Genomic DNA, 26,689 nt, shown 5'->3' with positions numbered 1-26,689 from the left:
GTTATCATCGTAGTCCTGGCATTTACATACCAACACTGGGGTGTGGGGACGACACACGTCGCGGAAAACGACGGGAAGACGCTGGAACTGACATGTCTGCGGTTTACATCCAAAGCGCATGCTGAGTGAAAGAGATAATACGTGATGACTAATTCCACAGAACTGATAGGCGTCTAAAGGCAGGGAGGAACGCTTCCGAAGTTCACTACAAAAATGACAACCATTTTGGGACACTGTCCCCATTTTCAACGGATTTCTGGAACTCAAATTTTACAGAAAGCAGTTTTACAGTTAACTACATTATTGTTATTTAATTTGTTTTAATGTTTAATAATTCGTCATCCTGCAAGTGCAATCGTAGTATCGCCACTGAGATGAAGCATCTGGTTACAAGCCAGCCATAAAAATTTTATTTCTCTAAATTTAATTACAGAGAGGCGAATCCTTGATAAAACTATTCCAAATTACTAACACTTAACTCGACGATTATTCATTAAATTAAATGTTATTTAATTTATTACAATATTAAACGTTAATTCCAACGTCATGCTTTTCAAATTCATTCCAGCTTATAGCTTCGGTTAATTATATACGTAGCATAACTTAAGCGTATATGCATATGGAATCACATAAGTCTGCTTCCATAGAAGTCGGTTTTAGCAGCACTCAGAATGGACACCGGAACGCTATTCCAGTTCGTTATACGCATCGATAATGTCGTGCATATGTGTTAACTCCATTTTGCATGTATTACCCTGGCTAGTATTCCGTTTCGAGCCTTGGTTATTTCACAAAATATCCAAAAGCGAAAAAAGGAAAAGTTATTAGACCACGGGTTTCCAATCTGACGTGTTTTTTTTTTTTTTTTTTTTTACCTATTAAGAGCACTATGGCATTGACCTCTTGGTGTACCAACAGCAAAAAATGTCCTTTGGCACGACAACAAAAGAGAGATGTGACAGCAGAGTAAGGAGAAAAAAATTCTACAAGAAAGGCGAATAGCAAACAAAACATCAGTATTTATTAAACTCGTACATAAATATTTCAGTGTGGCAAAGCAGTAAACCATACATGTGTACGAACACCACAACAGTAATGTATAAATCTGCGTGGTGTTCCATATGCATGCATGATTTTGTTGATTTGCAACAGCTTGCCACGGTTGGCCACACTGAAAAGCAAAACAATGTAGGTTTAGGCACAAATGACCTAAAAACGACTCATGAATCATTTCTCCCAAAAAATAAATTATTTTATTTTTAATAATGTTTTTTTTTTTTTTTTTTTTTTTTTTTTTCAAGAGTTCATACGCATGAACTTTCAAGTGATTGGAGAAAATAAAAATTAAACGGGAGAAAAGCACTCTTCTCTGTAAAACGTCTATTAAATTTATTTACATTTAAATGAAAAATTTGCTACCTATAGACTGTTTTTACACATTGTTTTCTAAAAGAGATGTAACTTGTAAAAAGTATAAAAATTATATAAATTTCTTAAAAATAGATCTATTTTTCAATTCTTTAGAATAAGATAAAATTTTATTTAATCTTCCCATGCCATTATATCAATTTACAACTGTAATACATAAATTGATTTTCAGATAATGTTATAATACATTTTTATTTATCCAAAGGAAAATTTTATCTCTAATTATAATAAAGGAGGTAAAGTAACTGAATGTTCTGTACATAAATAATATTCTATTGCTGTAACATGAAATAAATTTAAGGACAGCATAGCAAGTTTATCATTTGTGAAACAAAAAATAAATTAAACAAATCAAAAACTGCAACAGTATTTGCAATATTAAAAGAGGTAAATTAATCAATAAAGGATTTCGGATTTTTATTTGTTAAGAAGTACTTTTATCAATAACTTTTTAATGGTTAATAATCAAAAAAGTTAAAAGAACTATCATTATGAATGATTAGAAAGCATAAATAATTTATTTAAAGATGCATCAAAACTGTGCTATTCATTTTAGATATTTTAAAAAAAAATCTTTAATTTATTAAATAACAACAACCCGCAACAAATATAAGCAAGAAAATGATGAAACTGAATTTAATCTATCGCATCAACATTATAAACATTGTAATAAAGAATACAGATGGAAAAAGTTAGACGAAGATAGAAAAAGTGTTTTATGTGAATGAGGAAGAAAAGTACAAACAATTCATTTAAAGAGAAATTCAGATTTACATGAAAGAAAGGGAATGAAGGTGTGTAATAAAGATAGATATAAAGTATGTAAAGAATGGGCAAAATTATCATTAACAAAGAGTATTAGTAGTGGCAAATGATGCAAGGAATCAGGCCAAAAACACGCTAAATAAATAATCTTTATTATAGAGTCGCCAAGCACGGCAGAGTAAGTCAGGATCATTGTATAATTAGCATTAGTAGTGGCATGTGATGCAAGAAAGCAAGCTTATACAGCATCAGCCAAAAAAAAAAAAAAAAAAAAATTGTTATTTCACCTGTCCATTCTCTCCAAACGTTTGTCCAGTTCTTCCTTGAATCTATTTAAGCTATCAACTTCCACGCCGTTTGTTCCAGCAATCAAACATTTTCTGGCTAAAGGCAAAAAGATTCTATATAGAATCTTTATATTTTTATTCTGTATAAGATTCTATACAGAAAAAAATTTATAATTAGAGTAACATAATGTGAAAGATATGAAGGTAACATAAAAAGAAATATGTAAACAACGACAGCCACAGCTGTTCACGTCAGTTAGCTGGACAGGATAAGTCACGACTTCAAGTGACGTATTTAGTATCTTCCTTTCAGAAGAAACTGGGTTCCCTAAATCTCCAGTTTGCGAGGTGCAGAATAGTAGTAGAAAGCTGGTGTCCACATCATTTGTTCATCCCTCCTAATAATTGTTGAAATCCTTTAAATTATTCAAACTACCCACTTCTACAAAACCAGATGGAAGTTTCTTCCAACAATCAATTACTCTCTGGCTGAAAGCAAATTTTAGCACATCTATCTAGCAACTATACTTTTTCCAATTTGTTTGTACCCTTATGTGGCTTGTCCGAGAAAGAATAAGAATGTCATCAGCATTTAGTTTATTCAATCCATTCAAAGCCTTAAAGATTTCAATCAGATCTCTTCGCAGGTATATCCTCGTGGGTAGCACATTGGTATAAGCACCGTCCTCTCCGCACCGGATGGAAAAGACCGGAGTTCAGATCCTGTCAATGACATGAGGAATTTTTATGAGTCTTGGTCACAACATGCTTTGTTAGTCGATCGCAGGCGAGGGTAGCATGGTTATTTTCTCCAGGAAACTCAGGTTTTTCGTCCAGAAAACAGCAAATCGACCAAAAAACACACAATTTACAAACAAATTACGTACGATGCTTATGACCTAAAACCCTATGACAGCCACCACAACATCTTCGCAAATGCTTAGTTTCTAGACGCTGCAATTTGTAGAACTGAAATCTTTTTTGGTAAGAGTATTCTTTTGTTCCTCTTACTAATCTCCTTACTCTTCTCCAACAGACCAACAACAAAAAAAAAAAAAAAAAAAAATCCTTACGTCATTCGAACCCACGCCTTTTCCACCTGAGGGGAGGGGTGAACAGTGATCACGACAACTCGGCTACATGTTCTGCAGGTAACGAACATATTTAATCTTCATTATTTTCAGAAAAGTAGAATAATAAAGGTTCAATGAAATTTAAATTTCTACGGTAAACATTAACATTTCTTGCGTTGAATCTGTACGTACAAAATAACTGTGTGTGTGCTTAACTATATCTCTCAATTGTGTGTGTGTGCGCTTAACTATATCTCTCAAGTAACTGTGTATGTGTTGGGGGGGGAATTGAATTGCTATAAGATCACGGCAACAGATTGTGGGGGGGAGTGAATTGTTAGAATATTCTATAATTGTTATAAAGGCTGTCATTAAGAGGTGTTTGTATGATTAAATTTTCTCCTTAATCAGTAAACTTCCCCCCAACATAGTTATGGCTTAATCTGTGTGTCTGGTGGCTTTGTTTAGGACCAGATTTCGTATATCCTAATACATAATAGATGAAATGAATAATCTATTTCCTCTACTATGCATGCGATTTGAATCTGTTTCTTGCGTTGTGTAACTAAGAAAGAATTTAATTAATAATTTAATTAATTATATATATATATATATATATATACATATATATTTCCTTCCTAGCGCAATATTTTTAATTGAACTTAATCAACCCCAGGTGAATACTGATGTGATCTGAAGTCAGCAACGAGGCAGTATTTGTAACAAAACAATCATTTAATAGAATATATATAAAACACATTACAAAAAGAAAATACACATATATATATATATAACTCATTCACACTTTTATAACATTTCATCCTCTTATTAAAGATTAGGAAATTATTATCATTTGATTTAAACCGTTTTAGATTATACCATGATTCCTTATAATTATATTTCTCTTACAAGAGCCATACCATTAATACAACAATTTATACGATCCATAAACATATATATATATTTATATTTCTATTGACCTTTGTTGAATATCAACTGGGTACCATCGTCTTTTCTCCCCTTTCTCTTCTGTTTAATATTTAAGACCTTTAGTATTTGTGAACGTTTCAACATTTAAAACATTTATTATTTTAAGTACATACATTAGGATATCAGATCTTTATGTTAACCAGTTAATATTCATGGTACCTAACTGTTGTACCGCGGCATGTATATATTTCATGAGTAACATATATAAAACATAGGAAGAAATCAATTTAGAAAGGAATCATCTTTTAAAAGCTGCGTCACCGTAATATTCCATTTAAACTATCTCTCGTTCTCACACATACATGATGAAACATTTTAGCTTACCGTTTTTCTGTATCTTCCCTCTTTCGATTGAGATTTCCTCCTTCTCAGGATGTTTCCCTCTGCTTGATTCTGCCGCTGGAAATTGCTTGACTTTTCCACGATGACTTTCACGCACAATTCTGCTAGGTAAGGTTTACACGACAGACAAAAGAGTCGCGACGGTTTGAATCTTCTAAGATGAACTATTTTCTAATTCTTCTCACTAATACTATACTATCTGTTTCTCTTTCATACGCACTTCTTCTCTCCCTCTCTATTTTCTCTCCTTTGATTTTATATTGAGGGTCACATCCTTTGGGTATCTTTCCATCGCTCTCATTGGATGGTCTAATTCCAAGGCCAGAATTTTAGGTAATCTCAGTTGCTATGTCATGGTCAAAGCATCTGTTGACTCTTCTTCTAGACCACTTAAACAAGCAGCCAACCTAAGCACGTCATGGCTACTTACGCTGGTGTTACTTTTCTGACCATTTTTGGACAAGCGAGATGTTATTCAATATCACCATCATTCGGAAAGAACTCAAGGTATTTTGTTGTTTATGCGGGGAGGAACTGTCCTTCCCCTGTTATAGCATCTTCCCATCGTTGTAGAATGCTCATGTGTTTATAGGAGAAGACACTTTTCCCTTGACATCTTGACCCTCCAACGGAAGTTTATACGGCCGAAACTGTACTGTATATACTTTCTCCCAAGGCAAGGTTACGAGTGGGCTGGGCCTTTAGAGGATGTTTAATATTCTATTTCTAATTTCGAATAATGTTTACTTGACTTTACTGATTTCCGTCCTTGCTGATGGTATTACAATTTCTATGAGTTTCAACACAATCCAAATATACATCAGCAACCAGGGAAATCAGACTTAATAATTACTTCATCCTTTACCGAATATTTAATTTATTCGAAAGAGAAAGGTGGGATTCATACCGCTCGTAACATATGTACTTAACTATCTCTCTCTCAACTGTGTGTATGTGCTTAACTATATCTCTCTCAACTGTGTATGTGTGCTTAACACTCTCTCTCTCTCTCTCTCTCTCTCTCTCTCTCAAGTAACTGTGGGCTTAATCATATCTCTCTCTCTCTCTCTCTCTCTCTCTCTCTCTCTTTCTCAAGTAATTGTGTGCTTAACCATATCTCTCAAGTAACTGTGTGTGCTTAACTATATATCTCTCAAGTAACTGTGTGTGTGTTTAACTATATATCTCTGAAGTAACTGCCTGTGTTTAACTATACAGTATATCTCTGATGTAACTGCGTGTGTTTAGTTATATCTCTCAAGTAACTGTGTGTGTTTAATTATATCTTCTCAATTTATATGTGAAAGATGTTGCCCGATAAAAGTTGTAAAATCAAATTTAAATTATAAGTTGTAAATTATTTTTGAATAAATTTTAAATTTAGTTCCATTATATTTCAATTAGTATTTCTTACTATATCTACCCGCTTCCACGGTGAGGTTTTTTATTTTTGTTTCCTTGTCGCGTATGTCTATCTAGCATTTTTATTTAAACTATTCAACAAAGTTATCTACTTTAAAGTAAGTGAAGCAATGGACGAAACCGGAAGCTGAGGATGAACGGAACCGGAAGATACAGAAATGTGAAACCGATAGTTTTGGTTTTACTTTGGGAGGAGGTCAACTGTCCAAATTCAAACTCACAGAACCAACTTTTCTTATTCCTCATTTATTCATCCAACTTCCATTTTCTGGAATAACCTTCCTTCATATTTCCTGAAAATTATAATCTACAGAAATTCAAGTCTAATGTCAACAAATATCTTCTTTCATTTCTCAACCTTCATCCCATGCACGGCACTAAGTACTACAGGTTCTAATACCTCTCGTGCTTGGGGTTTTCATTAAAAAAATGGGTTCCGTCTTTGGACCCTTCTTCCAGCCCACCGATCATAAAAATTATTGACTTATTCATTAAACTGTTCCCAGAAATAAAATACTAAGGCATTATCCTTGATATGAAGTTGACGTTCTACCCACATCTCGTTTATGTCGCAACGAAAATAAGGAAATACACGGTACTGACTGCCAGAGTTAGTACAACACAGTGGGGCCTTAAACGAAGGGCACTAGCATTAATATATAAAACCATCTGCTTGCCGCGAGTGGGCAGTGTGGTGTACCAGAGACACCATACAGCAAAATAGACTTTAGTTCGATTCTATCCAGAAAGCTATACTCCTCACAGTTACTAGATCCTGCCGCACCATTAGTATGCTAGCACCTCAGGTTTTGGATGGATCAAGACCTGAATGATCAAGAGAGGCGTATTTCAAAGGTTAAAGAAAGGAAGTCCCTCTGAGATCCTTGACATCCACCTTGATCTGGCCAATGATCCCAAAGGAGAGAGAAAAGGTATAGCAGACCAACTCGTCGAAATCTGGCAAGATTCAAACAATAATAACAATAACAACCAGCCGAGGAACTATCACCAAACTATTCCTACCCTCTGTCGTTCAAAAACACTCAAAGCCACCTCCCTGGTATTCACCGGGCCTACAAGTAAGTCTTACCAACTGGTTCGGACAAAAATTATCTGATCTAGGCATCGAGCAAAACCTTTTCTGCGCGTGCGGAGAACCAGAGAGTTGGGGGCATATAATGTACAATTGTCCGCATTATGAGGATTTTAGAATAAGACTGATCACCACAATACAGGAAGGAAGGAACATCTTTTTCTCCAAGATGAGCTTCATTACCTTGCCCTTACTGAGTTTTTACAATCAACATTCAACAATTCAGATGAACAAAGCAGACAAGAAATTCCCAGCAACAGTTTAACAGTAGTATACACATGTACTGAAAACCCTTTCCGGGATTGGATTAATTCCAGTACTACTATACAGGGTGATTCACTACCAGTGCGACAAACTTGCAGGAGGTGTAGGGGGCACAAAGACGAATCGGAATCACATAGCATTGCAGGGTCCGAAATGCCTTCGTCATGCGGTAGACATTGAACGGGAGGTCGCGTGAACAGCGATCCCGCTGGAAGTCAGCATTTGCGAACCGGCTCCCGAGGCAGTAGGATGGACGAGTATTCAAACGTCCAACTGGCCGACATGCACCTCGCGTATGGAGCTGCGCACTGTAACGGGCGCGCCGCTCTGCGCTTGTACCAGGAACGTTTCCCGCACAGGCGTGATTTTCGCACATGTGCACAGAAGGTTACGTGAGACTGGTTGTTTCACGAGAGGTACCATGAATCGAGAGCGAACGACGAGGACGCCAGACAATGAGGAGAATGTCCTACGTCTTGCAGAAGGCAATCCGAGTACGAGTACTCGAGCGATAGGCCAACGATTGGGTATTTCCCAATCCACTGTATGGAGGATACTGTCAACAAACCAAATGAGTTCATACCATCTGCAACGCGTCCAATCATTATAGCCTGCAGATTATCCACTCCGGAGGACTTTTGCTACTTGGTTTCTTCAAGAGAAACGGTTCGCAAATGCTGACTTCCAGCGGGATCGCTGTTCACGCGACCTCCCGTTCAACGTCCTCTACCGCATGACGAAGGCATTTCGGACCCTGCAATGCTATGTGATTCCGATTCGTCTTTGTGCCCCCTACACCTCCTGCAAGTTTGTCGCACTGGTAGTGAATCACCCTGTATAGTGTTGGATTATTCCCGCCTTGTGGACCACAAATAGCGATCACATGGGAGTACCTATCTCCCATGAGCTAGCCCCTCCCTACCCCTCTTTTTTGTCTTTCTCTAATGGGCCCCTTCTCTGTGGCCTCTTGCCTTTTAACTCAAATTCTGACCCACCTTTCTTCTCTATTATATCCTCGTGCTCTTTTCTAAAAAAAAAATATCTTTTTCACTTGATCTCCATCCAGGAAGTTCAGGCGGCCCTGGTGGAGACTAGCCACAGAATTATGGATTGCCCGGCTCACCTCTCTGTTGTGGTGGCAGGCAACTTAGAGTCCCACTAGGGGCTCTTGCAGCCAAGTAGCCAGAAGAACAATAAAACACAATTCTTTACACATACTACATACTACATACACTTCTGGCATTTACAGAGTTCTGTTTACTTCACAAGAGTACTGACAGCGCAATTGTGGGTAACCACAAACACTATGCACAGCATTAATGAATAGGTGAATACACTATACATTTAAAAAATCTGAGTCATCGCCAGAACAGCTGGTGAGAACTATTAGGCCAATAAGATTTATATTAACTATTGGAGAACAAAATTTCGATGATAAATTAATAGAAGTAGACAAAGCAAAGACTATTTTTATCATCAAATAAGGATGATATAATAAAAAAAAAGTAGAGACGTCAAAAGTATATTAAATGGAGAAACCTGAAGATTGCTTTCTGGACCAAGTTCAGTTAGGTGGGATGAACTTTCCTGAAATTATACTTTATCTGAACAATTAGCTAAAGAATTTAAACAACATTTAAATTGGAAAATTCCCTTAAAAGAATAAAACTTCTAGAAAACTTTATTGAGGAACTTCACGAAAGAATCCGGTCTCTCTGAAAATTTTATAAGGGGGACCTCGCAGATAAAGTACATTGGAATTTTACTCAGAATAACAAATTGTTATTTGATGAATTTATAAGAGAATTTAAACACAAATAATATAAGAAAAATGTAACTCGGTTTTAGAAACGCAATAATGCTTTTATCGCGAATCTGCATAAGAATGGAATGTGCAAATTATACATACTGTATATATGCATACGTGCCTATTGACTTCACCAAGCTTGTCCGTCCGCATGTAACAGAGAACATCCCATCGGACAGTTTTTATGAAATTTTATATTTGGCGTTTTAAAAATATTTGCCTAGCCATTCCAAATTTTAATTAAAATCAGACTAACTTTCTAGAAATTCAGCAATTAATATTTATTTTTTCCATACAAACTGTGTGAGAAAAAAAATGTAATTCATAGATTAAACGTAGTTTTAATGCAATAACTATTAGCTTTATAAAGTCCATACACGCTTCGAGTGTATCGTTGTGTAAGCCTCATGAACGTGCTGTCGCTTGTGAAACTATACATATAACCCCAGGGGCTCACATCTGGTGAGTATGGCCTTGGTACACCCAGAGTCCTGAGCTGGATATCATCGTTCTTCTCTTTCTTAATGATTCCCTTCTACCTCTCTCTCTCTCTCTCTCTCTCTCTCTCTCTCAGGGTAACTTGGAAATTTTTTTTTTTTTTTTTTTTTTTTTTTTGCTGGTGCAGCATAAGCCTCAGGCTTTCTTGCACTATATGGCTAGTAATAATAACAATAATAATAATATACAGAGAGAAAAGAGACAAAAAAATCAAGTTAGTCAATGTACACAGTGCGTTACATTTCAGGCACGTTTGTTTTTTCTTAAATTAACTGAATTTTTGTTCATTTTCTGTGATTAATGGAAGTGAAAAGTAAATATAGTTATCTCCTTATCAATTAATTACTAAGATTATAACTTAAAAGAACACTTAATTAAGCTCTATAGTTTTTCGTTCTCTAAACTTCGCCGTTCAATTTAATTACAACTGTATAATAGTTATTACACTTCTCCCATACACTTTTAAGTCTCCTTTCCCTCTTAAAAAGGCCAACTATAAAATTTCAAGAAAATCCGTCCATTGGGAGTCCTCCTGCTATATGTGGAAGGATGGACGGACGGGCATGGTGAAGACAATAGGAACATATGCATACAATATATGCGAACGCGCCTACAAAGAGTATATGGCATTTGCCGATACAGGATCCAGGTGGTCTGACCAGTGTGGGACTTATTACATTGCATGCAGCGCCCACAGCGCTATCTCCACCACACACACACAAGACACACTATGGCTTTACTCTCCTCTGAAATCCCATACCTTTCAATTAAAACATTTCGTCTGGTAGGCTCTACCACCCTAAATCTTTTTCTGCTCTTAACCGTTCTTCCCCCCCCCCCTCCGTAGAGGATAGGCCTCCACAGGGTGCCCTTCTATCTTTCACTTCTGCACTCCAGGTGGAAGTCTCCCTATTATCCGCTTTCTCTACCTTCATCTGTCTTTCGTTATCTCATATTATCTCCCCGGTGCTCCATTCCAATAAAAACTTCTGATTTTTTTTTTTTTTTTTTAGGACTCCTCCCTGGCAAGCTCAGGCAAAGCCATGGTTTGCTTCAGCCACCGAACCTAAACCTTACCACCTCCACGTGGTGATGGACGGGTAGCCGGAGACCTTGGTTCTCTAAGGGCACCGCGGTTAAGTGGCCAGAGGAACAACAAACCAACACGCTCCAACATTACACTATGCAGACTACACAATAACTTACACTCTGACCTTCACGGAGTTTGTACTGCAACACAGAGTATACTATGCGGAGTTTAAGGAGACTCCCGAAGCTGCAAGATAGTAAATGCTATACACTATGTTTAATCTGTTCTACAGCTTTCACAGAATATGCAAATTAGAACTTATAAATTTACTTGCAGTGTTTTCAGTTTAACAAGGCTTAAAAAAGTAATTTCTCCAAGCCAATGATTTTGAGCGATTTCGTGCTCTACCGACAAGGTGGACTGCCTAATAAGACTTTCTTGCATCGCTGGGGAGCAAAGCAGGAAAGCTAAAATCCCTAATGCTATGGCGTTCCGTAGACAATTATTTATTTATTTATTATTATTATTTTATTTTTATTTTTTGTTTATTTAACTGCATATCTTTAAAATAAATATTGGAAACTTATCTGGTCCCAACTCAGAGTCTAACTCTTAAGTTCTCGACTTATAGTCTATGTTACAAAGCGGTTTGATCGTGGAGAGTCTCAAATTGTTTTCTTTCTTTCTTTTTTTTTTTTGATTCATCTGCCAGTTAAAAATGGCTGATAAGAGAAAACCAAATGCTGGAGATGTTTCTAGTTCTAAGAAAAGTAACAAACCGTAACAATGGATAAAAAGATTGACGTAATCAAGCGATGTTGGGAAAAATGAAACGCCTGCAAATCAGTTGGACCTTGGATACCCTAGAACGTCAGTGGAGACGATCACAAAAATACAGTAAAAATTAAGGAGAATGTTAAATACTCTCCTCTAATGCATGTAATTAGTTATTTGACATATTATCAACACGGTAAACTCTAACTACTGTATTTCCGTTAATCAAATGCTGAGTGTTTTACATCTGAGGCTGATAACGGCACCTCTCTTCTCCTGTGCACTGATCAACTCTCTTGCACACGAACCGATGGGCAACTGCATTCAGAACAAATTGCGGCACGCCTGCAACCTGTGGGACCAAAGAAATATGCTGACCAACGAGCGTATATTTGTGAACATGTGTGTGTGCAAATATTTTGTTCTAATGCATGTTTGTATACTAGTGTGTCCTGTCTATCTCAGAACTTGTATACATTCCCAACTATATTTATTTAAATTATCACATTATTTCATGTATGTATTATTCGAATTTTTATCAGTGTTGTATGGATGACATTTGCATTGGTACACCCCCATGTAATAAAGATTTTCTTCTTCTTTTATTATATATAAAAACTGGTTAAAAATTCAAGATTAACTTTCACTTACTATTAATTATATCTATCATCGCTGTTATATTGCCCCTACAAACGGAAACAGTCTGAATCCACTCCTGCTCCTGTGTTCACTATTACTCGGCTACAATCGGCCTCAAGTCTCCAACATTAAAGAATAGAGTATTGTACCAAGCCATGACATTTACTAGCTCGTGTTTCTGTGCTTAAGAACACGATCACTAAAAACATCCCTGTCTTCATACCGGTGGTTGGACATTCCATTATGACAATGCGTCTTCGTGTTTCCCTAGTTGCCATGGAGTTCTTGGCTTCCATCAGTGTCAGATGTGCACCACATCCTCCGTATAATTCAAACCCCAGTGGCCTATCTTGCGTGTATGTTTGTTCCCCCCTTCCGATGCGTAAACACATTGGAGGGGGGAACACAATTTCAACTTTTCAGAAGCAGTTGTCAACGCGAAGGAGGTAATTTTGAAAGACACGTCAAAATTGAATAGGTTCATTATAATCAGATCGAGACTATTTCGAAAAGGCCTTCAAAATATGAATCTACATTAAGGTAAAATGATTTAAAAAAATTTACGACGATTCTTTTTTAAACAGCCCTTTGATACTGGAAGTCAAACTACTATTCGCTGTGAAGTAAAAAAAAAAAAAAGTGGGGGAAACAAAGGATGGATGTGGATGGAGGCAACAGACATCTTTTTACTCTGATTACACTTGAGATGTTACATCCAAATTAATTACGAACATAAAATACTCAAACGACCTTGTTTAAATGGGTCTTATGTCGCCTCAGTGATCACCAATAGCTATAGATCTGCCACGGAGACCCATTTAGAAGAAATAGTTCAGCAAGATGTTTCTCCCTTTTAATTTACATGGGCTTCCACACACACCAATGAAAATTCCCCATAGGAGGCGCTACAAGCAGTCGATATTGAGCTTACGTGTTTCAGTAATTCGGTTAATACACACGCTAAGGGGTTGTTACCTCGGTGTGTTCTGCAGAGCAGGAAAGACATAATGCTATTTTACAGACTGATAATTAAATTGTTTCTCTCAAGCTACGTGTATCGGCAGAAGGATGAGTTCTTCGAGTAGCTTCAACTCTTAGGAACCACAAAAAAAGAAAGAAATCGTTAATGCCGGAAGTAAAGACGAAGCCACTTCCGTTTACAGGTTTTTATTCTTTACGAAGGATTTTGTGGTTCTCAGTGTAAAGAGACTGGATTTTTCCAGAAAGGAACCAAACAAAAGATCCTTTGAATAGCAACCTTTTGATGTCTATGATAAAGATGATCAAGCCAAGTACATTTCTCCTTTGTTAGGCATCATTACAAACTCTCTTAGTATTTTTAAGGCTATCTCTTTGTGAAACATCTCTGAAATTCTAAACATTGCAGAATTAATTTTAAGGCTGATTATTTTTTAAAAATAAGCCGTTTTATTTAGTAGCGAACACCGAAACTTTCGTAAACCCAATATGAAAACCAGTTTCATGATCAAAGGGAAACCTATTAAAAAAAGATTATTCTATTTATCCGCACTGTTTTCTAAAAGAATGTTTTATTAAGTGAAACTTTCTATTAAATCTTCTGTAGAGAATAAAAACCTGTAAATGGAAGTGGTTCTGTCTTTACTTCCGGCATTAACGAATAATTTGACTTTTACACTCCGTGGTATAAGTGGATGTGTTACTAAAGAGGAAATCGGGTTAAAAAAGAATCTGGAATAGATGGTGCTGAATGGGTTCGATTCCCTTCATATACTTGAGAAAGTTTATATATGAATCAAAAGAAAACGGGATTTCGATTGTCATTCTGCCATGATTATAATTCTCCACATTTAACAATGATTCTACTGAAAAATAACGTTGGTTGCCCAAGTATGCTCGATGCGTAGCAACAGACAGCATGGTACCCACACGGACGAGTGCTTCAAAAATACTCCACCCATCAATGTGATTCCGTTTTTTACAGCGGGGCCTCTCTCCAGCAGAAATACACAACTACGTGTGGAAACGACGTACTTCGACGACACTATCACACGCCCACGTACGAAATGAAAGGCTGCCAAGGTTAAGCAAGAAAAATTATTTCTGCGAAAGAAGAAAAATTCTGGAGGATGACCATATTGCAGGACAATTTCACACAGTTGCCAAAGAAGAAAATGTTGTTTTGGATTATCGATCAATTACTAAGTAACTGTTTTCACTTCACAGCAAACCTCAACGTAATATTCATTCCAAGTTTTGTAATACCTTACTTTATCCTCCTGGATTTTTAGGAAAAAAATCAAATGGGACACGTACCTCAGATCGTAGGACGAAAAAAAATGTACGTAAAAAAGAAATAATAATTGGCAGATTTCTATGGTCCGATTTTAATGAAATTTGGAATGGCTCGACAAATATTTTTTAAAGGCTCAAATATAAAATTTCATGAAAATCCGTCCACTGGGAGTCTCTCTGTTACATGTGGACTGACAGGCACAGACGGACGGACATGGTGAAAGCAATAGGCGCTTATGCATATATGCTAACGCGCCTAACCAGCTCTTCAAAACTCAATGGCTTTCGTATGCGCAGAAAAGAATATTTATTTTCTTTTCATTCGCCATATCCAGACACAGGAGACACGGTTAGGCCTGAGGCCAAAGCATGTGAAGAAGCCACAAAATACATAATTATAAATTTTTATCTTTACAAAAGGAAACGGAAAGACCTCTCACATGGCGAAGTCCAAGCAATGGCTTATTTGACTTGCGCCTGAATCCGGACATGCCACCGTCGTAGGCGCCTCCGTAGCCAGGTGGGAAAGAGCAGCAGTGCGTAGCACACGCTTCTTGATTAGACCGGGGTTTAAGCCCGTCACCACCAAATACGGAGGATGCGGAAAGGTCAAAGTTTCAAAATGTATTTGTAAGTTAATGGCGGCTTCCAGGGTGTCCCCTATATCCGCCGTTTGTTAGGCTTTTTCGCCAATTGCCGGCTGAAAAAAAAAAAAAAAAAAAAAAAGTCGGTTCAAATTTGAATTTTGGGGAAAAAAAAAAAAAAAATTTTAATTTTAAATTTTTGAAGAAAAAAAAAAAAAAAAAGAAAAATTTTGCATCTAATAGATGAAATTTTGAGTTAGGTGTGCAGTAGTGTTGTGTTTGCGTTGTGTGTTAGCCGGCACCTGGCATTTAGCAGTAAGGGGCTGCGGGCAGAGTTGTGTCCCAGCCCCCCCACTCCCATCCCTAGCCACGTGGAGGCAGCCAGGATCTACTTTCTATTTATAAACTTATGAGGACGCGGACTAGGCCTGTCAGTCCTATTGGTAGACTCTGTTGTTGCCGGGCAATTCCCCGGGAATCACCAGGCCACACATTAGCATTTTTTTTTTTTTTTTTTTAGGAAAGAAAACACTCTCACAGGGCTTAATCCTGTCCAAGAGTGGGGGATGTGATGTGGTACCCCAGCTCCTGCAGGGCTTAATCCTGTCCAAGAGTGGGAAGGCTGGAGTCTGGACGGTATTGTTCTATCAGGATACGGCATTGTCCATTTCTTCTTTACTTCCTTCTCCCCACTCTTCCATGTTCCATCTTTCTCTTCTCTTCCTTCCTCTTGGGCATAATCTTGTGTGATCCAACACCCATTGTTTTGCCGTAGTGTGCTGGCACAGGTGCAGTAGTTTGGCCACGTTCATCGGTGGTTTTCCTCCTCTTTCTTCCTTCTTCTGCTCACTTCGCTTTCTCTTCCTCTCCTTCTTCATCTTCTTCTTATGGCTCATATTGTTTGCAAGGTATGCATACTGTGATGTCTGGGATCTGGTCATTGAGAGTTTGGGTCTGTATCTTGTCCCTCAGTATTATCTTTGTTGTTTCATTGTCACATCATTCCTTTTGTTCATTCAGAACTACTATGGTCCAGGATAGTTACTTACCACTACCTATATCTACTAGATGTGTCTTGGGCTTAGGCAATGACAGGGTAATTGTTCTTGGTGGGCCCGGCACTGTTAAATAATAGTACATCCATGGTTTATGCCCATTGGAGTGGTACTCTGAGAGGATTAGGCTGAGGTCAACATGTAGTTCTTTAATGACACTTAACTTCTTGTATGGTGAGAGTACTGTGATGTCTGTAACATGGGCACTGAGAGTTTAGCTCAGTACCATGCCCCTTGACTTCATTTCATTTTTATTATTTTTGATGTTACTATCATTCCTTTTGTTTAAGCAATATTATTATGATCTAGGATAGGTACTCACCATTACCTATACTTTCTTGTTGTGCCTTAGGCTTAGTAAAGACCGGGTTAACTGGCCTTTGTGTGTCTTTATATTACTTAACTACTTATAGTAAAAGCACTGTGTTGCCTGGAACACGTACACTGGGAGTGTGGTTCAATACCATGCCCCCTGATTTTATTTTTGTTGTCTTCCATATCACGATCAATATTTCTGGTTCATGTTTTACTGTTGTGATCTAATAGGTACACACCATTACCTGTACTCACTTGTTGTGCCTTAGGCTTAGGCAATGTCAGGGTTAGTTGGTCTTATTGTGCCCAAGGCTGTTAATTTATGGCACATGCAAAAGTTATGGCCTTTGGTATGATTATCTGTGATAACTGCACTGTAGTCTACCTGCTTTGTTCCCAATGACTCTTAATTGCTTGTAGGGTGAGTATACTATGAAGTCTTAAGCATGGGCACTGGGTATGTTGTTCAGTGTTATGCCCCTTGGTATTAGTCTTTTCTTTCCCTTTTCCTCTTGTTCTTCTTCTTTCCCTTTCCCTCCTTTCCCCTTCTTCCTTCTCTTCCCTTCTTCCTCTTTTCTCCTTCTCTTCTCCTTCCCTTCTTCTTTGTTGTTGTTCATGTCATACTATTGTGACCTGGGAATTTCACCCCATTACCTCTGCTCACTTGATGTGCCTTTGGCTTTGGCAATGTTAGGGTTAACTGGCCTTATTGTGCCTGGTACTGTTGATGTGAGGTACAAAGTTTTTGGCCCTTGGTGTAATTTGTGATGTCAGTGTTGCAGTCAACCTGCTTTGTTCTCATTGGCACTTAACTGCTTGCAGGGTGAGATGTCTGAGGCATGGGCACTGGGAATGTGATTCAGTGACCTGCCCCTTGATTTTATTCTGTCTCTCTTCTTCCCCTTTTGCGGAAATGTCAGGGAATGACCATCGCATATTCTCGGAGCAATATGGCCTTAGTTGCTAATGCTCCTAAAAACCAAATAACAACAACAACAGCCACCGTCGCAGCTTAGTGAAGAAGGATGGGTTCGATTCCTTCGATGACTGGAGGGATTCTAGTCTTTTTTTAATTGAGTCTGTAATTAGCTGATTTCAGGCATAGGGAGTAGGATCCACGTAAGTTCGTTAGGATTTTTCCGGGTGAGTTAATGCACTCCGGAATTTTAGACTACTCCGGAATCAGCCCGCAAACACGCACTTCTACACACACGCAAAAAAAAAAAAAATAAATAAATAAAAATAAAAATAAATAAATAAAGAATCTTTATTGTTTACGAGAGAATACAGTATGGCAAAGCTAGGGGGGTCTTACAGTTGGAGAGTATATAAAATTAAAGCTTAACTTGACATAATTCTTATACATTTTTCATTAACCGGCACATGCATGTACATAAAAAGGAGTAATTTTGCTCGTCAAGATAGTTCATGGGAATCACACCTCAGCCACACAGGGATCTCTACCATGATGATGATAGATGAGGTCTGGTGGGGGTTATGACCCGTGAGCAGTGTCATTCAGTATGGAAGGTGATTGTTCTGTTATTCTGCGCCTGTACCTATATTATTCTTAGACGTTACGAGCTTCGGTGCCGTTAAAATAACAGTCTGAATGACGTCATTGTTGTGCTGGCTGACCATGATGAAAAAGAAGATAACCAGAGGTAGGGCTTGACGTTTTAGCCACTTTGTAGGTGCATGTTACAAGAAGTCTTAGAAAGCCAAAGAATCACCTTTACGCTGAATAATACTTTACAATATATAAAGACAGTGAAAGAAAAGGTGGCTTTATCTTCTTCCATTTTATTTCCTATCATCTTTCTTTCTTTCTTTTTTGTTGCATTAATGTCATTATTTTTCGCGATTTCTTTTTTTCCCCTCTCTTTCTCTCTCTCTCTCTCTCTCTCATGATCTGATTTTTTTTTAAGTATTTATCCATAAAGATGGATAAATAACATCTTAACCGTCATGAACAATGAAATATTAAAGCACATTTCCCATATGTGCGAAGCCCATAAGTCTGAAACAGCGACATATAAAAGCTATTTCCACGAAAGATGAGTAGTAGGTCTTATCTAAAAGGCAGAAAGGAATTCTGTTAAGATTTGAGAACTTAGCAAACACATCACAGAAACATAACCATAGCCCTAAATTGTAGTACTTTGATGAAAGGGGGAACAGTAAAAATTCTTAAAAACACACTACAGCCACTTTGATTTTTTTCCCAATTTCGTCTCCTCACTGAAGTAGGCTCATCTAATTGGTCACTAACAGTATATAGCTGAACACGGACACTTACAAGAGCCAACATCTATTATGTTGCCATCTGCCGTCCGATAGATTTGTCTCCATCTGTGCTTCGCTTCAATACAGTTTTTTCTCCATAGGACTTTGCAAATCTTTCTGTTAGAAGAAGAAAATGGGGACATTGAACAAATAGATCCTGTGCTCTGTACCAGCTGACGGGATGTCACTTAGAAAGGACAAAACATTTTCTTTAACTCCGGGCGGACAAATTTAAGAGACTTATGACTGAGACTTTAGACGAATAACCGCTACAAGGCATTATCCCATCTTAGCTGAATTGGGAGAAAGGTCGTCAGTCTCTCGATTCTCGATGGTCTTCTGCTTCCGCTGTAATGGGTCGGTCGATGACGAGAAGACAAGGCCAGCTGGCTCGCGAGCATAGCACAGACGGGAGAGGTGCGACGCTGACAGTTTTCTTTTCGGAAAAATCTTTCGGCTCGCCGCCTCGAAGAAAGAGGGGGGGGGGGTTAAAAGAAAGGGGACGGATGATGCCCTTCTGTTAACGTCAGGCGCCAAGTGAAATACGCGGGGTCGTCGAAATGATGACGTCAGTGCCTTCCTATCAAACCAGAGCAATAATGACAGCTGCCTGTGTGTGTGTGTGTGTGTGTGTGTGTGTAGCCTTGGAACTGTACTCTCACGCCGGGACGGTTTCGGTGATGTGGTAATTGGGTTTGCCTTTATCCATCAGACCAACGAGGTAGTGGGTGTTGGGGGTGTTCAACTGGGTGTACTAACGGCAAGACGAATTGATTTCATATCCTGCAATCGGTAAGCAATCAGATAATGTTGTCTAACTGATGATCAAAGAGACCAAAATGTCTACTCTATCTTAATGCAACGCTGGCAGTTTGTTTTATTTAGTGGACAGCAACCCAGGAAGGATTACAGAACCCAGCAATACGGAATAACAGCGAATTATTTTCCTTCTGTAAAAAAATATAAGTTGGAAAGTTCCTTGTTGATCTTCACTTGCAGTGGCTCATCGAGGTCTGCAAGAATCACTGCGTGTTTAATCGACACCATTATTCCAAAAGGGGGTATTGCTTGTCTAATTGTTCACAGCGAACAATTGGAGTTGTTATCTAGAAATGTGATACTTTATAACAAAGCCTACCCTAAATTACTTCGGGGTGTTGCGCAAACCAGTAATAAGGGGTCATTTTACGTTTGTAATTAAAGGTTTGACTACACAGTCGGAAGGGTGTGACTAATTACTTTGCTATACAATTGTACACAACGAGATACAATTTCTGCCATTCGTGGGATAGCCAATTCATCATCGGTCTTCACAAACTCGTCGCTTGCCTCTTCGAAGGGATGATGCGGGGGGGAGGCAATATAATTAGATGCTTTCCGGTACACATTCACTAATTTTGGGAACAAAGCCACCCGTAAACTGAGTGAGTTGACTGAAGTCAAGGAGCAATGCCTTTTTTCACGGTTATTAAAGTCTTGTGCTGTTATAATCTGCTTTGAAATAGATGGAAACTGAGAAAGGCAAGTAGGAGTTATGCAGAATACTAATAAAGCTTTCTAATAATATTTATTTATGACTGCGAGGTCCGCATACACTGTTTCTCTCTCTCGCGCTATTTTTCTCATTTTTCTTTCACTTCTTCATCTGACTTGGCACAAACTAAAGAAATTAATCTTTGGTCCAAGGCCATGTCATTCTTGTCTTGCTGTCTTCAAAAAGTTAGGATTTGTGAGCTGCTTTCTTTTCTTTACCCTTTGCTACGTACATGTCAAAGAATCTCTGAAGCCTGTATATTACAGCACACCGATATTGCGGGTTCCGTCCAGATATGCGGGACCACAGCTCTTATTTGTTCAGGCAATCCGAACAGTTGCCTCTTTGATAGCGTTCACAAGTTTGCCGGGTTTTTTTGGCTTGCGACAGGTGGAGATGACAGTGGCATTGTTTCTTCATCCTTTCCTTAGCTCCTCGTTTCCCTTGTAATATTTTCACTCGTTTTTTGTGTGCGTGAAACGTCACTATTTTAATAATTCAGGTTTTCAGGGTCTTTTTTTTCCAGTTCAATTTTGTATTGCAGTGGCACCCTAGGGAACTATTTAACTTGCCTTTCTTTCCTTTTTTTTATTATGTCGGCAGTTCTTATTTTATTTATTTTTATATTTATTCTTAACCATTAATAAACAAGAAGGGAAACAGAAATGCAAAAATCTATTTGTACAGTGGCTCCGGCGTCTAACTTTACTGACAGCTTAAGAAAAATAAAGAAAAAATAGTATTTACTTGTCTGCATATGTCCAGATTACTTTCTTGTTTTCTTTTAGATATAAGAAATAATCGCACAAATGGGATGCGAAATTGCTAATAACGGATGAAGTCCAGTATATTTCTCTATCAGTTGTAATTCCCAGTTATGGGCAATCACAAAATGCAAAAGTTAACACATCATTACAAAATTAAAACGATCGATTACTGCTTGTGCATGTAATGTGTAATTTTTTTTTTAATACGGGGGTATTGCTACCGCTTTCGTTATGTGAGTTTTACGTATAAAAGGCTTTGATTCTTTAATATAATTTTTTAATAGTTAAATTTACCGTATGTTCTGGTGTATAAGTCGACTTTTATTTTTTTGGCTTGAAAATTCGTGCTTAATCATACGCCGATGAACCAAAACAGTATGACCACTTACTTAATATGATGTTGGTCTTCCATGTGCAGCCAAAACAGCTCGTACCTGGCGAGCTGTTTTGGCTGCACGTGGCTACAAGATTTCTAAATGTGTCTTGTGGTATCTGGTACCAACACGTAACCAGCAGATCCGTAAGGTCCGTGCTTGAGACGCCGCAGATCGGAGTTGCTGTTCCGACACAAACCACAGATGCGCGATGGGATTGATGTCTGGGGAATTTGGAGGCTAGGGCAATACCTGGAAATCTTCCTCATGTTCCGCGGACCAGTCTGGAACAATCCAGGCGGTGTGGCATGGCGCATTAGCCTGCTGAAAGACGGCAGCGCCAGAGGGGACGATTGTTGCCATGAAAGGGTGTACCTAGTCAGCAATGATGTTTAGGTATAGGTATGTTGAGGATCTAACAGCTCCTGGGATTTCTCCCATCTCCGCGTATGTTCTATGTATCGAGTGACAGTACCTGTCAAAGCCAGAGATTTTAAAAGTGTATGGATCATGTGATATGTAGTGTGTTGTGCCCATTGTCCATCCGATATGTTACCGCCGGGCCCTGGTTGGACCCGACGTTACCATACCCAGCCACGGGGAGACCGACCGGGTGTACCATTAAGACAAATCTACTCTGGCAGGTCCTGCCACCTACTTTCCTGAGATTTCAGTAGGTGGTAGACGTCAGAGTGCCCGGCACATCAGCAGGACTGGACCCGGGGTATCCCAGCAGAACACCGCCCAAAACATGACACCGCCCGCCGCCACAGGCTTGTTTTCGTCATAAGGTGCATCCAGGCGCCATCACTTCCCCAGGAAAACGACGCACACGTACCCGGCCGTCCACATGGCGCAACAGGAAACATGATTCATCAGACCAGACGACCTTCTTCCAATCAAGGACCAGTTTCGATGCTCGCGTGCCCATTGTAGGCGCTGTCGCCGGTGAACCGTGGTTAGCATGGGAACTCGGAGCGGCCTGCGGCTACGCAGCCGCATTTTCAGCAGGATTCGATGTAGTGTGTGTTGTGACACATTACTCCCGTCACCAGCATTCCAATTACCGGCTAGTTGCGCCACAGTCGCCCTTCAGTTGCCACGTACCATCCGGGAGAGCCTTCGCACATCGAGCATCGCGGAGCCGTGGTCGTCCAACTCCTAGCCGGCGGTTCATGGGTTTCCTCTCCTCGGAGCACCCCACCAGCTGTGCCGTTTCCGATATGCTCTGACCCAGTCGTGTAGCCATTACAATTTGGCCTTTATCAAACTCGCTTAAGTCCTCTGCCTTTCCCATCTAAAGAACAAGAGTATATACTATTGTCATAAACTAGACGCAACACTTTTCCCGCATAGTAGTGGTTATTACATCTCAATGATAAATAACAAGAAATCAGGTTTTGCAGGATCTCGTGACATACTCTCAAGGAAATGAATATGGCATTCATGCTGCTTAGAAATGCAACAAGCCCAACTCCCCCCCCCCCCCTTTCAAACACCATATCTAAACTTGTTGTTGTTATTTGGTTTTTAGGAGCATTAGCAACTAAGGCCATATTGCTCCGGGGATATGCGGTGGTCATTCCCTGACCTTTCTGCATCCTCCGTATTTGGTGGATCACGGGCTCTAACCCCGGTCTAATCAAGAAGCGTGTGCTACGCATTGCTGCTACTGCCCACCTGGCTACAGAGGCGCCATATCTAAACTGAAACCTACTATTAAATGAATCTATAGAGAAACTTTGGCACGATAAAAATAATTGAATAATCTGTTTCGTATAAAATCTAAACTAGAACAACGGACAACATGCTTAAAAACGAACAGGAAGGATGACTTTACCCTTACGAAAATTTGTATTGGATACACTATCTTAACTCTTTTTCCTTACTTACCAGAAAAGATGTCCTAATTCCATAGTGTCATAATTGCTGGTATCAACTTATAGCATCTAATTATTGCCTATCGACTATATTTTAAAGAACAATAAATAGCTTTCCTCTCCCTTTCACATGTATTTGACTCTCACCGTACAAGTCTTGAAGAAACTCTTAACCTTTCTTAAACAGATTCTTAAATATATAAAAAAAAAATGTTAAGGGTTCCCAAGCTGAAACTAATAACTTTAGTCTGTAATGGCGTGTGTTATCTGGTTAGTTTGCTTCTTTTGCTGGATGAAAAACCACATTTTGCAGGAGGGGAAGGGGCTTGGATCAAATCCCGTTGAGACGGAAGGAATTTTTACGACTTTTATTTCAAATGTTATTTTATAAGAGCAAAAATTATCATTAAATTCAATTTAAGCATTTTTTATTTAAAAAGTTTTTTAATAAATTCCTCTTTATTAATCTATAAAAGCAATATATTATGTATTTTCCCGGTAGATTTGAAATATCAAATTAAATGTAGTCAAACCTTTATATTTTCAAAGTTTCATCTGCTTAATTTGCTACTGCTGTCCTTTTTATAAATACCAACCTATGCAAGCACAATTCCCCTAATTCAGTCTAATTTAATTAAGGGACTTTGTGTTTAGTAACTATTAAGATTAAGCAGAGCTTGTAATGGACCGAATCACACTTGATTATTAAAAATAAGATATTTTATTAATGGGCATTCTGTTTCATAAATTCATTAAAATAAACTCATTTTAATGAATTTATGAAACAGAATGAAGTATCTTCTCGTCTGTAGTATGAAATTAAATGATAATAAAACAGCAAAAAATACTAAAAGAATCTATGAGAAAACATTAATTACCTACAAGTTGTCCAAGGACATTTATGGATTTCCTGTTTTTTTCATTGATGTACCAAAGAGTTTGATCAAATTTTTGACTAATTTTAACTGATTCAGAAAAGCATGAGTACTTAGTTTTTACCTAATTGGTGAATGAGTTTGAGTCGACCGTGATTCGAACTCAACGTGACTTATAAATACGATTAATAGTTGTATTTTGTAAATACGGCAAACTCCTCTGACCGATGTGGTCGTACCACAGTATAAACAAAGATATCGATATCAACTGAAGATTTGTATAGAAATTACTCATTGCTCAAAAATCATTTGCAGGATTTGGCCAATCACATCAATTATAAAACAGCCTGAGAATTTTAAGCTGCAGCTTGGCATGCTGTCAATTCTGACAACTGAAATGTCAGGAGAAAAATTAATTTCACAACTTTTGTTTGCAGGTCTGGACGTTGCATAATCTGCTGTCTACTTCCTTAGATTCAATGTCATTTCAATGTGCTGTTATAAGAGCTCGGTTAAAACGTTCCAGGAATGGCCACAGTAAAGCGCCTTTGTGGTTGTCACGACAGAAGTTGTGACCAACCATAAAGTTTCCAGTACACGCTGAATTGTTTCTTCATCTAGTTCATAACAACGGACGTAATTTTTTGTGAGTTTATTACATTATTAAATTAAATCAAAGAGGTTTTTGAAGAAAAAACCGCTTTGATTTCAAAATGAAATTTTTCGTTAAATGAGAACACGCCCACCGAAAGACATGAACAGGTTCATGGGTAGTCTGCGATATCAAAGGGACAGGTTTTCGAGTGGCACAAAAAAGATTCATGGGAATTATCGATCTGACCATCCGATGACTGTGAAAATGTTGATAAAGTGTGAAAACTTGTTCGTACCGATCGAAGAATGACTAACAAAATAAGAGCAGAACAGTTGGGAATGGATAAACAGTGTTTGTCCAATTTTTCGAGGTCAAAAATTTCTCAAAAATTTTGGTCTCTGAAGGAAGTCGAGCAGTATACGTCGAGAGCACCAAAATCTATATCGTAAACAAGTTACAGAAATGATTCCAATCATGGCAGAAGAGATTAACTTCATGTATAGCTTCTCAACGAGACAAAAACAAAGAAATTTAGAAAATTTTATAGCATTAAAAAAAAGCTTTAATGGTATAAAATTAACGGAACAGATGCAAGATTCAAATGAAATTACACAGTGGATTTTTGTGCCAAATAACCCCGAATAAAATGAATTCCAGAGCGTATTGCCTTGATATTAGTCAATATGTTTATTGGATATGCACTACTTGTAAGTATAAAAGCTGTTTCTTTTTTTTTTTTTTTTTCAGGTGCCACAAAGAACGATGCTCTTATTAAACAGATGACAAAATGGAAAAACGAATGAATGCAATAGTCCTATTCTCCTTATCTCTGCATGCGTAGATCCGGTAATGTATTCGAGTATTATGCGACATAAAATATGATAGCCGCCAAGGAAAATTTCATAAGAGAAGACAGAAATTCTTGTTTTTATACTGTTTCTCTACTCTAGCCATTGCCAAGCAGTCAATAAAAATAACACGATATTCTGGTAAATTGACACCAGATCGAAAGCTATCTATCCCATGCAAAATACAGATTGCGAGTTGCACTTACAGAATGGAGAATTTTATTACTTTTACATTTGGAACTTCATATTACATATTTATAGGTCATTTATTTTTAAACCTGCACTCGTTTTCTCATGTGAGGAAAGGCAATACGGACTGCCGATGCCAACAATTTCTTTTACATCTCGTTATGTCTTTGATACTGTCCTTGCTAAGAACACGGGAAAGTTTGAAATGAGAGGAATCAAACAGCAAAAAGCGTTATTCTTCCATGCATAAACATATTTGTTTGTTGCAATTTGAAAAGATTTATTTAAATACATTTCTTTCTATCGATCTCTTTCCTTGGATTTCCAATCTTTCGCTGCCTCCTTGGCATTCATTCGATAGCTCCCTTCATTTCCTACATCTGTTTCCAATGCAGAAATTTATTGGTTAAGGTACCATACATTTTCCAAACGTTCGTTCTCATTCTCAATTTTCTTCATTATTCTTTCTACTTGTTTCCAATTGCCAATTATTTTTCTTAATGTTTCCATTTTTTTGCTGCTCGTCCGTATTTATTTTTCATGGAAATGCTTTTGAATCACAAGATTGCGTCAATAAAAGTCTACTCTTCTAATGTGTTGTTCTTTAAATACTTGAGTGATTTATTTCCCGCATTTCATTAAAGTACCAAGTTTGATTTTGCTGTAAGGTTTATCACATTATCTTTTACGCAACTACTTAT

The 26,689-nt window shown here is 38.0% G+C and overlaps 1 protein-coding gene across 1 annotated transcript in view; it reads right to left on the bottom strand.

The window, feature by feature from the left end:
• The window catches only part of LOC150081544 (solute carrier family 35 member F1-like), a 220,133-nt gene that overhangs the window by 36,950 nt on the left and 156,494 nt on the right, over positions 1-26,689 (bottom strand). The window lies entirely within an intron of this gene.

This window comes from Mastigoproctus giganteus, chromosome 8 (assembly GCF_048544385.1).
Source record: "Mastigoproctus giganteus isolate SK-2022 chromosome 8, ASM4854438v1, whole genome shotgun sequence".
In the NCBI taxonomy this organism is placed as follows: Eukaryota; Metazoa; Arthropoda; class Arachnida; order Uropygi; family Thelyphonidae; genus Mastigoproctus; species Mastigoproctus giganteus.
This window is presented reverse-complemented; position numbering and strand designations above follow the sequence as displayed.